Source organism: Salvelinus alpinus, chromosome 39 (assembly GCF_045679555.1).
Source record: "Salvelinus alpinus chromosome 39, SLU_Salpinus.1, whole genome shotgun sequence".
Classification (NCBI taxonomy): domain Eukaryota; kingdom Metazoa; phylum Chordata; class Actinopteri; order Salmoniformes; family Salmonidae; genus Salvelinus; species Salvelinus alpinus.
In genome coordinates, this window is record NC_092124.1 from 4,687,276 (window position 1) to 4,697,979 (window position 10,704).

A 10,704-nucleotide genomic window follows, 5' to 3' on the forward strand; every position below is an offset into this window, starting at 1 on the left:
GGCAGTGTGAGTCTGAGGGAGATTGACTGTCTGTCTCCTGGCTCAGAGGGGTACTGGAGTTTGGCTTTTCTCTTAATAGACTGTGTGTCTGCTGTCCCTGACCAGCAAATTACTGTAAATTACTTCCCAGACGTTGGTTCTGTTTTTTCATTCACCAAGACTCCTGGAGGGGCTGAAAGAGAGCATGAACACAGACCAATACACACACACACACACAAATGTATTCCACTTCAACGAACACGCATATGTGTGCTGCTCAACATCACACAATGCGCCAGAAGAGTTATACACAGACTCAACCGACTGCTAGCAGGTACATGGCATTGTGTCAAATTCCTGCACCAATTCCTCCCAGAGTCTTCGTTGAAACAATCAACCTGTGAGCCATAGCAGATATCGACCTCCGAGAAAGGGGTGCGCTCAAACTAATGTTTTTACTAATGACACCCCATTAAGGAAGAATAGCCCAATCAGGAAGCCTGTGACAGGAGGTAATAAATCATTGGATGACAGTGTCAGGAAGTAAAATTAATGAGACAGAAGCTTGTACGACCTGCCCTTTGTGGCAGCTGTGTTTCTCAGAGCTTAAAAGTCACACAGACAAAGAAGAGAGACTCTGAAGTCAATTAAATGCTTTCAGTGGTGATAGATGGTAATTTTAGGGAGTTGTATTGGCTCCTTGTTAGTTGATATTACAATTTACGATCAATCAATCAAATGTATTTTATATAAAGCCCTCTTCACAACAGCAGAACCCCAAAGGGCAAGCAATGCAGAGGCAGAAGCACAGTGGCTTGGAAAACTCCCTAGAAGGCACGGAGCTATAAGAAACCTAGAGAGAAACCAGGCTCCAAGTGTTGGCCAGTCTTCTTCTGGCTATACTGGGTAGAGATTTAAGTAAGACAAATCAAATCTGCAAGGACATGTCAGGTGTAAGCAATATGGTGAAATTCCCTCACAGCCTTCCACTTTCCCTCACTCCCTTCCACTATAGTTTGGAAGGAAATTAGGCAATTCGATTGGGATCACAGCCCATTAACATTTCGTAAAATTATTCAGATATTGCAGTGAAAACAAAATTCGATAATAAACATCGCTGCTTTTGAAAATGTTTTGATGAGTTTGAGTCGGTGGAGCGAACAATACCAAATCAATTTGCAAACATGAATGTTAGTCTTGTTTTTATAAATATTTTTTGACATTTGGACTAATTTGCGAGTGTGAATCAAATGAGAATCAAGATTTAAGCCTCAAATTAGCCGAACGCTCTAACAAAACTAAAAATGTCGCTGGATGGGAAGAGAAGTCACCGCAGTTATAGATTTGACTGTTTTTGACACAACTATTAAATCTGTTTCAAGCAAACACACAATTGAAAGCGCTCTCTGTGGATGTTTAGATTGGTTGTTTCCCAAAATGTACCCTATTCCCTTTATAATGCTCTACTTTTGACCAGAGCCCTATAGGCCCTGGTCAAAAGTAGTGCACTACAAAGGGAATAGGCTGCATTTTGGACTCATATTCTTATCTCTTTGTAATTGAGCTCTGTGATTTTCTCTTTCTGTTCTTTGCCTCTTTTTCATGTCCTTAAAATGCATTTTATCTAATAAGTCTTCCTGCTCCATTAGCTGTCTTTCAGCTGTGAAGGAAAATTCATCATCTTTATGTGGCCAAGACGCTAAACAAGGATAACAAAAAATTGGTTTAGGAAATAGTGTTTCAGAGAGAAGAGAGTGGTAGTGGAATTTGGTTGAGTGGCATTTTAGTTTGACTTCTAAACGTGAAGGGATTGTGACAGTAAACTATGACAAACCACTGAAAGTTAATATCAAAGTGCAAGCACGTGCATGAGCACACACACATATACCCAAGCACACACCACAGTAAACTATGAACCCTATGATGATGGCTATGCACACAGTAAGTAGTTAAATGCCCAGGAAAGCAATCCCTTTTGTAAAATGATGAGATTGACCAGAGGTGTTCCTAAATAACAGTTATTTAGTAAAAAGCATCTTGAGGACTGAATGTTCCCACGTCAGATAACGGTAGACGGTACGAGACGTCACAATTGATAGGAACTGACATGCAACCCTCCCTTCCCTCTCTCGTTCTCTCTCTCCCTCTCTCCCTCCATCTCTCCCTCCTTGTCCCCCTCCTCTCCCTCCGTTCCTTTCCCCCAAACCATTAGCACTACAGTCCCTCAACTCCTGTTCAGCCCGCCTTGCAAACATAAGTGCCGTCTACTCTCTCCCGCAACCATCTCCCTCCTCTCTCTCCCATGTCACTCAAATCCTTCCTGCGAGGACTGGGGTGGTTCGTGGGTGAAGTGACTGACAGCGCCCAAGCAGGTGTCCCTGACTCTCTGTTAAGTGGCGGCGTGCAGTTATGCTCCTCTATGGGCCCCGCTGACTTTGTCAATGTCACCGGGCCCCGCTGATGGCTGCTCCTCAGGGATTACGACGGCGGCGCAGATGTACCAACTCCCAAGGGGTCCACTGAGTTAAAAATGGCACGGTGATGTCGTCTCCTGACTAGATGGGGGGGAGGGGGTTTGAGAGGGTCATTTGAGAGGGGCGTAACCTCTGACCTGATTATTGAGTAACCATATAGGAGCGGTCGGGGCTTCCCACGTTATGGATACATGGCCCAGTCCAAAAACAACCCCTAGCCTCTAAATCAAAGGCACTTTCTGTAGATCTGAAAAAAACTGTGGGAGTATTCGCACAATATGGTAGTAACTCCAACTTGCACTCTTTGGGAGTTTGGCCCACCAAGATTTACATGCTAAAATCGCCACTGCTTAACTTGTCACACCCTGATCTGTTTCACCTGTCCTTGTTATTGTCTCCATCCACTCCAGGTGTTGCTTGTTTTCCCCAGTGTATTTAGCAGGAGGTCAGCGGACCCTCGGCCCAGATGTTTGTCCGCCGCTGTCGACGTACCTGGAGAAGAGCCAGGGTATCGTCGACAAGCGGACCGTCGCCGGACCCCAGCTCCGCGTTATCACATTGGGCAGAGGGTATGGCTTTCCACTCGGGATCTGCCCCTTCGAGTGGAGTCCCGCAAGCTGTCTCCCCGTTTCATTGGTCCTTTTCCCATCTCCAGAGTCCTGAGTTCCACCGCTGTCCATCTTGTGTTACCCCGTACCCTTCGTATTCTCCCTACCTCCATGTGTCTAGGATTAAGCCCTTGTCTCACAGTCCTTTGTCTTCTGTTTTCAGGCCCATCCCTCCCCCCGGGTCATCGATGGCCAGACAGCGTATACGGTGAGACGCCTCCTGAGGGTTCGACCACGGGGCAGAGGTTTCCAGTACCTGGTTGACTGGGTGGGTTCTGGCCCGGAGGAGAGGTGCTGGGTCCCTGCTAAAGACATCCTGGACCCGGCACTCATTGCCTATTTTTCACCGTTGACACCCCGGTCAGCCAGGTATGAGCCCAGGCAGGATGCCAGGTGGTGCCCCTAGGGGGGGTTACTGTCACACCCTGATCTGTTTTACTTGTCCTTGTTGTTGTCTCCACCCCCTCCCGATGTCGCTATTTCTCCTTTTTCTAGTCCTCCCGGTTTTGACACTTGTCTGTTTCTGGACTCTGTACCAACCTGCCTGACCATTCTGCCTGCCTGCCACTCTGTACCTCCTGGACTATGATCTGGTTTTGACCTTTTGCCTGTCCACGACCATTCTCTTACCTACTCCTTTTTGGATTATTAAACATCTGAGACTCCAACCATCTGCCTCCTGTCTCTGCATCTGGGTTTCGCCTTGAGTTATATAACTTGGACAGACATGAGTTCAATGTCTAATTTTTATTTTCATTTGGTTGAGTTGTCAACTAACGTGAATTCAACATGAAATAAATAAAACAATTCGCCATGTCATTGAATTTAGGTTAAAAGTTGGGTGAATTTTTTTTTGAATTCCCTTATGTTAACTTTTTTCAAATCCAATCATTTTTCCCACGTTGATTCAACGTAATCACATGTAACTTTTTGGTTGAAATGACGTGGAAACAAAGCTTCGCCTCCATCTCTCTGTTAGTACCAAGCCTTCCAAAAAGAGAGAGATCAGCAACACAAGGGTGGACCCTCAACCACAGACTCTACGGGCTGCTTTCCCGAACACAGATTACGCCTAGTCCTAGACTAAAAATAATGTTCAATGGAGATTCACCACTGAAAAGACTAGGCTTAATCTGTGTCTGGGAAACTGGCTATATAAGCATAGCAAGCTGCAAACCATGCTTTTTCATACGTTTTTGACTGATGTTGTTGTTACCGTAAATTCACTTCTGCAAATGAGAGTCCAATGAAAGAGGAAAAACTCCAGAAATACATTTAATTCAACCTTCACTCAGCTCAAACAAAGCTATCACTTTGTGTGTGTGGCCCCATGATGTCTGTGGGCCCTGCATTTCCAATTCTGTTTCAAGATAGAAGAGAGTGCACAAATAAAAAGCAAATTAAGGTTAAACTGAAAATGTGCTGCTCTGTATATTCTCAAGTTGAAAAAAAGATTAACTCGGGAAGAAAAAAGGGGTTCAGACATTAAAAGAAGTAAGAAGCAGTCTAGGGGCTAATGTTTTGGTGTGAGTAGAATACTTCTCTCATGGTGTGCTGGACTGCGGTATTACCTGACTTCATGGGGCTCTACTTCGGGAAATTGACTACAGTCTCTAGTCATTTGTGGGGCTTATGGCAATTCCGCCGCAGGCTATGGAAGATGGGAGTTCAGCAAATGGATAAACAGCCGTGAAATTTCCTTTCAACACCTTGTTGGAGGTAACAGACGACCCTTTTCTGCTTTGTTTCTCTCTCCACCCCTCATTTTCCCGCCTGTCTTTTTCTCAACGCTCACTCGGAGCCTAGAGAGGATGAGAAACTTTGCACTCCCTGGGGACGAGTGTCGCTGGCGACGCCACAGGGGGGAAAACAGAGGTAGCCACTTTATGGGTTCCACGTGAAGAGGTCGGATGTTGGCGATGGGAGAAAAAAACGAGTAGTAATTCTCATGAGGCCAAGTGAGAGACAAGTCAACGGTGGTCTCACTTCGCTAGACATGCCATTTCACGGTGGCGCACCTGACAAAGCTATTTCAAACAATGAACTTGATGGAGAACTGACATATGAATGGCTGCCAAACAAAGGTCCATGGTGAAAATTGTAATTATCAAAATGGCTCCATCCACGGGCATATAAAACAGGGTCGCTCTTTATTTTAAGGGTTCCCACATAACACATTCATAATCCATACATTATGCATTCATAACAGTAGCCTACTTGAGCTACTTTCATAACTATCTCGTTCCAGGCGACCAAATAAGGGTGGCTCATTTCATGAACGCTTATGTCAACAAATGCATATAGATAATTGCAGTAGTAGTGACATTGATGTAACAAAAATATTAGTTCCTCATATTAGAGGTTTGGAGAAAAACAGTGATTTGAGAAAATCCCTTTACAATCATCCGCCTTCTCCGATTCCATATAGTGCCATGGACCACGGTTAAATATAGGTCCGTAGCTGGCTCTCTGTAATTACAAACTGTGCGGTGGAGATTGAAGAAACCAGTCATCATTTCCAGTAAAAAACATTAAAAAATAAAAATGTCTTCCCTTCTCTTTGTCAGAGCACAGGAATACACCATTGGACACACTAGTGACACTCAGGTTTCTCGCAGGTCACCCTGCGGTAGATGTCCTACGCATGCACACAGACAGACACACACACACACAGACACACACACTCCCCAGGTACACCTCAGCATGCCTTCTCCTTGGCAGGTGCTCGCTGTGTGGGGACTCTGTGTACCGTTGGCACACACTCCCGTTCCCGCTACACAACTCCCTCACCCTCTCCTTCTGTCACTCTCTCCTTCCCTCCCTCCTTCCCTCCCTTGTTCCACTCGTCTTCTGCAGGTCCCTCGACCCTTTCATCCTCCCAGACCTAGAGGTTGTGCTTCATCATTTGTGAATGTTAAAGAGATTAATTTAGCAGTCAAATGGGTCTTCTTGCTGCTGGGCCAATGAGATTAGGCTGTAGAGTCCAGTCAATGTGTGTGTGTGTGTGTGTGTGTGTGTGTGTGTGTGTGTGTGTGTGTGTGTGTGTGTGTGTGTGTGTGTGTGTGTGTGTGTGTGTGTATGGTAGTGTGTGTGTGTGTTTGAGAGAGTGCATGTGCGCGTGTGTCTGTGTGTGCTAAAATTCAGTTTCAATATTTTATCATAGTCTAGCCTCACCACAGTCTGTCACATGCCGACACTAGGGGGCAGTGTCTCCTCATAGATACCGTATGTACTACTAACCACTATGGTCAGTGCTATCCGAGATCCTTGGGCTGTCCCTACCCTTACCCTAACCTTAACCATAACCATAACCATTTTACATTTAAACTTCAATGTGGTAGGGATGTCTCAAGGATCCAGGATTGCAGAGACCTAGCCACTACCAGCACAAGTCAAGTGAAATTGCTCATGCACAGTGCTTCGTGTTGCCAGCCTGCCACTGTGCCACTGAGTGTGCCACTGAGATTTAGGAAGGATTCCAAAGTAAATCATACTGAAATGTATTTGGGCTGTGCATATCTGAATGTGTAATTCTGAGGAACATAATAATATTTCAAGGAAATCTAATATGGCTTGTGATTGGAGTGTTGTGGAGTGTGAAGAGGGTGCAGGACGAGCCACCTGGAATGAGAGGAACTGGTTTAAAAAGCACACATGATATTCATTGAGGTCATTTTTAATGACATAGGTACAGGTTGTAGGAGGTGAACACATCCATGTTACATGTGATACAGTTTGAGTTTGTCTACTGTTGATTCTTATTAAACGGTTAGTTCCAGCCACACAATCTGATTGTTCAGTTGAGGGTCCAGCTGTGATTATATATTGCAGTGTGGTAATTTACTTAGACCTCATAAAAAACAAGTAACAGGTCTACATAAATTATTGTTGACATCTTATGGACATCCTAAAGGTTTTGAGATAAATATTGCATAGGGTTGTGTTCAGTAGAGCCTACTGCAGCAAAGGGTTTTGCAACGGAATTTATGGTCCTCCAATCAAACAGTCCTCCACTGTAGGAGGCCCTACAATCACAAGCTTTCATTGTTTGTGTGTCTGTGTGTGTGTGTGCGTGGGTGTGTGTGTGTGTGTGTCTGTAATCGTATGTGTGTGTGTAATTGTGTGTGTGTGTGTTATGGTTGAATATTTTCTCAGTATTCTCTCATTTCACCCGGGTAACCCTTTATTTCCCGCCAAAACCGGAAGTGTCATTCAAAAGCATTATAAAGCATATACAGCACGAGTCAAAAGTTTGGACTTGCCTACTCATTTCAGGTTTATTTTTTTATTTTTTTAAAACTATTTTCTACATTGTAGAATGATAGTGAAGACATCAAAACTATGAAATAACACATATGGAATCATGTAGTAAGCAAAAAATTGTTAAACAAATCAAAACATATTTTATATTTGAGATTCTTCAAAGTAGACACCCTTTGCCTTGATGACAGCTTTGCACAATATTAGCATTCTCTCAACAAGCTTCATGTAGTGGTCACCTGGAATGCATTTCAATTAACAGGTGTCCCTTGTTAAAAGTTAATTTGTGGAAGGAAGACCCAGAGTTACCTCTGCTGCAGAGGATACGTTCATTAGAGTTACCAGCCTCAGAAATTGCAACCCAAATAAATGCTTCAGAGTTCAAGTAACAGACACATCTCAGCATCAAATGTTCAGAGGAGACTGTGTGAATCAGACCTTCATGGTCGAATAGCTGCAAAGAAACCACTACTAAAGGACATCAATAATAATAAGAGACTTGCTTGGGGCAAGAAACACGAGCATTGGACATTACACCGGTGGAAATCTGTCCTTTGGTCTGATGAGTCCAAATTTGAGATTTTTGGTTCCAACCGCCGTGTCTTTGTGAGACGCAGAGTAGACGAACGGATAATCTCCACGTGTGGTTCCCACCGTGAAGCATTGAGGAGGAGATTTGATGGTTTGAGGGTGCTTTGCTGGTGACACTGTCTGTGATTTATTTAGAATTCAAGGCACATTTAACCAGAATGACTACCACAGCGTTCTCCAGCGATACGCCATCCTATCTGGTTTGCGCTTAGTGGGACTATCATTTGTTTTTCAACAGGACAATGACCCAACACACCTCCAGGCTGTGTAAGGGCTATTTGACCAAGGAGAGTGATGGAGTGCTGCATCAGATGACCTGGCCTCCACAATCACCCGACCTCAACCCAATTGAGATACTTTGGGATGAGTTGGACCAGAAAAGAAGCCAACAAGTGCTCAGCATACGTGGGAACTCCTTCAAGACTGTTGGAAAAGCATTCCAGTTGAAGCTGGTTAAGAGAATGCCAAGAGTGTGCAATGCTGTCATCAAGGCAAAGGGGTGGCTACTTTGAAGAATCTCAAATATAAAATATGATTTCATTTGTTGAACACTTTTTTGGTTATTATGTGTTATTTCATAGTTTTGATGTCTTCACTATTATTTTACAATGTAGAAAATAGTAAAAATAAAGAAAAACCCTTGAATGAGTAGGTGTGTCCAAACTTTTGTCTGGTACTGTACATGTCTGGATTTGATCAGCATTCAAATTCAACCTGATGCTACCTGAGCTTTATGAGCCCTACATTAAATACATTTTATGAGCCCTACATTAAATACATTTTATGAGCCCTACATTAACCACATTTAATGAGCCCAAGTCCAAATGATTGTGCCGTTATCCAATACATATTTAATATATGCTACCTCACATTACGCACAAAAGAAAAACATAACTCATCATGAATTAGCTAAATATGAGGCTAATACTGAATTTAATTGATTACCTGAAACAGTTAAGCTAGGACATATATAGGGCTATATGTCAATTTAGAACAGGATGATCTATTTTGAATGGAGTTGATGGAGAGAGAGAAAGACCGCGAGAGAGTGCTCGTGCGTGCACTGATTTAAAGCAACAAATTGTGGAGTGATATGCTGTTTTAAAACTCTGCAGCAGCGATAAAAAAAATTAAAGTACAATTAAAAAGCCAGATGGATATTGGTAAACAAGACTCACATCCAGTCTTTATACTACTGTAGCATAGACTATGGGCCTACCAAGAATAAAAGTTACCATGAGATGATAGGTCTACATGCATTGTGAACTGTGCTTCATACTGAGATGGGTCTGTCGCCACCCTGATGTTGATTCATCATGCAGAAACCACAGAGGCTGTAGAGAAGCCAGATTTAGACATCGCATATAATTTAACAGTTCCATTTCACGCCATGCTGTTCATATAAATAATGTATTATAATTTACCGGTTCCTCGCAGTTATTTATCCCTGGAAAAGGGAGTGGTTTCGGCCTGTAAATCTGGGTAACCGGGTTCCTGCCATTCAACCCTAGTGTGTGTGTTGCATGCATGTGTATGGCACTGTGTGTGTGTGTGCAAACCTGGCGGGAGGTGAAGATACACTGAATGATTAACAGTATGTCAGTCCATGGCAGCTGGAACGTGATTCACATCTCTCTGAATTATACATGTATGGGGAGGTTTGAAAATACACAGGTTGGTGCATAATTCAGCCCCTCCCTCTCACTCCGAGTGATTTTAGCCTGAAATGTTTGTTTGTGTCCCAAATTCCCTGAGTAAAGCATAAGGCTCTGGTCAAAAGTAGAGCACAGTGTAGGGCTTAGGGTGCCATTTAAGACGAAACCCTTTACAGCTGGTGGGAAATGTTTTAAACAGCATGGGCTCCATGTTTGACAATATACTAAGAGTGACATTTTCCCATCCACCTAACTGTCTAGTAGTCATATCCCTTATAGTACATGGAGGCGTAAGGCTGGGGTGTGTTCAGCAAGGTCATTTCCATGTAAAAGGACTCATGAGCACCAACGTGACGTTCATAGGAGCATGTCAAATTGGGTGTCAAATGAAAGCTAAGAGTTTATATTTGTAAGACATTAAGGCATATATCCATTTTTCAACCAATTTCCACCCCCCAAAAAATTGAAATAAGCAGAGTTTGATTTCTTGTCAAACAGATGGAAAAAGGGTCAACCAGAAAACGTCAACCAGAAAAGACCTAAAAGGTATTAGAAATACCTCAAAAGAGCATAATGCTTACGTAAATAACCCTGGCAACTAATATTAACACTTTTATATATAGTTTAGGAAAAACATCTCTGCTTTCTGTAAGTATCAGAAACATTGCCTTGTGCCTTACAATTCTGTCACCAAGAACTCACATATCTTTAAGATGAGAAGGATAATGAAAGTTCACAGAAAGGTAGACCTACCAGTTAGTTATGGTGTCTTTGCTGATATCCATTTTGTTTATGAATGATTAAATTATTAAAACAAAAGAATAACGTAATTTCTTCAATTGAATTGGCTAGAATGGGAAATCATAATAGTTACAACCCATATTTGGGTTCACAAGTTGGAACAGCACAGTACACTACACTACAGTACAGTACAGTACTACACAGTAGAGTGCAGTAAGAAAAGTAGAGTTATAGTTTAGTAGCACAGCACAGTACAGTAAATCAAATCAAATCAAGTTTATTTTATATATCCCTTCGTACATCAGCTGACATCTCAAAGTGCTGTACAGAAACCCAGCCTAAAACCCCAAACAGCAAGCAATGCAGGTGTAGAAGCACGGTGGCTAGGAAAAACTC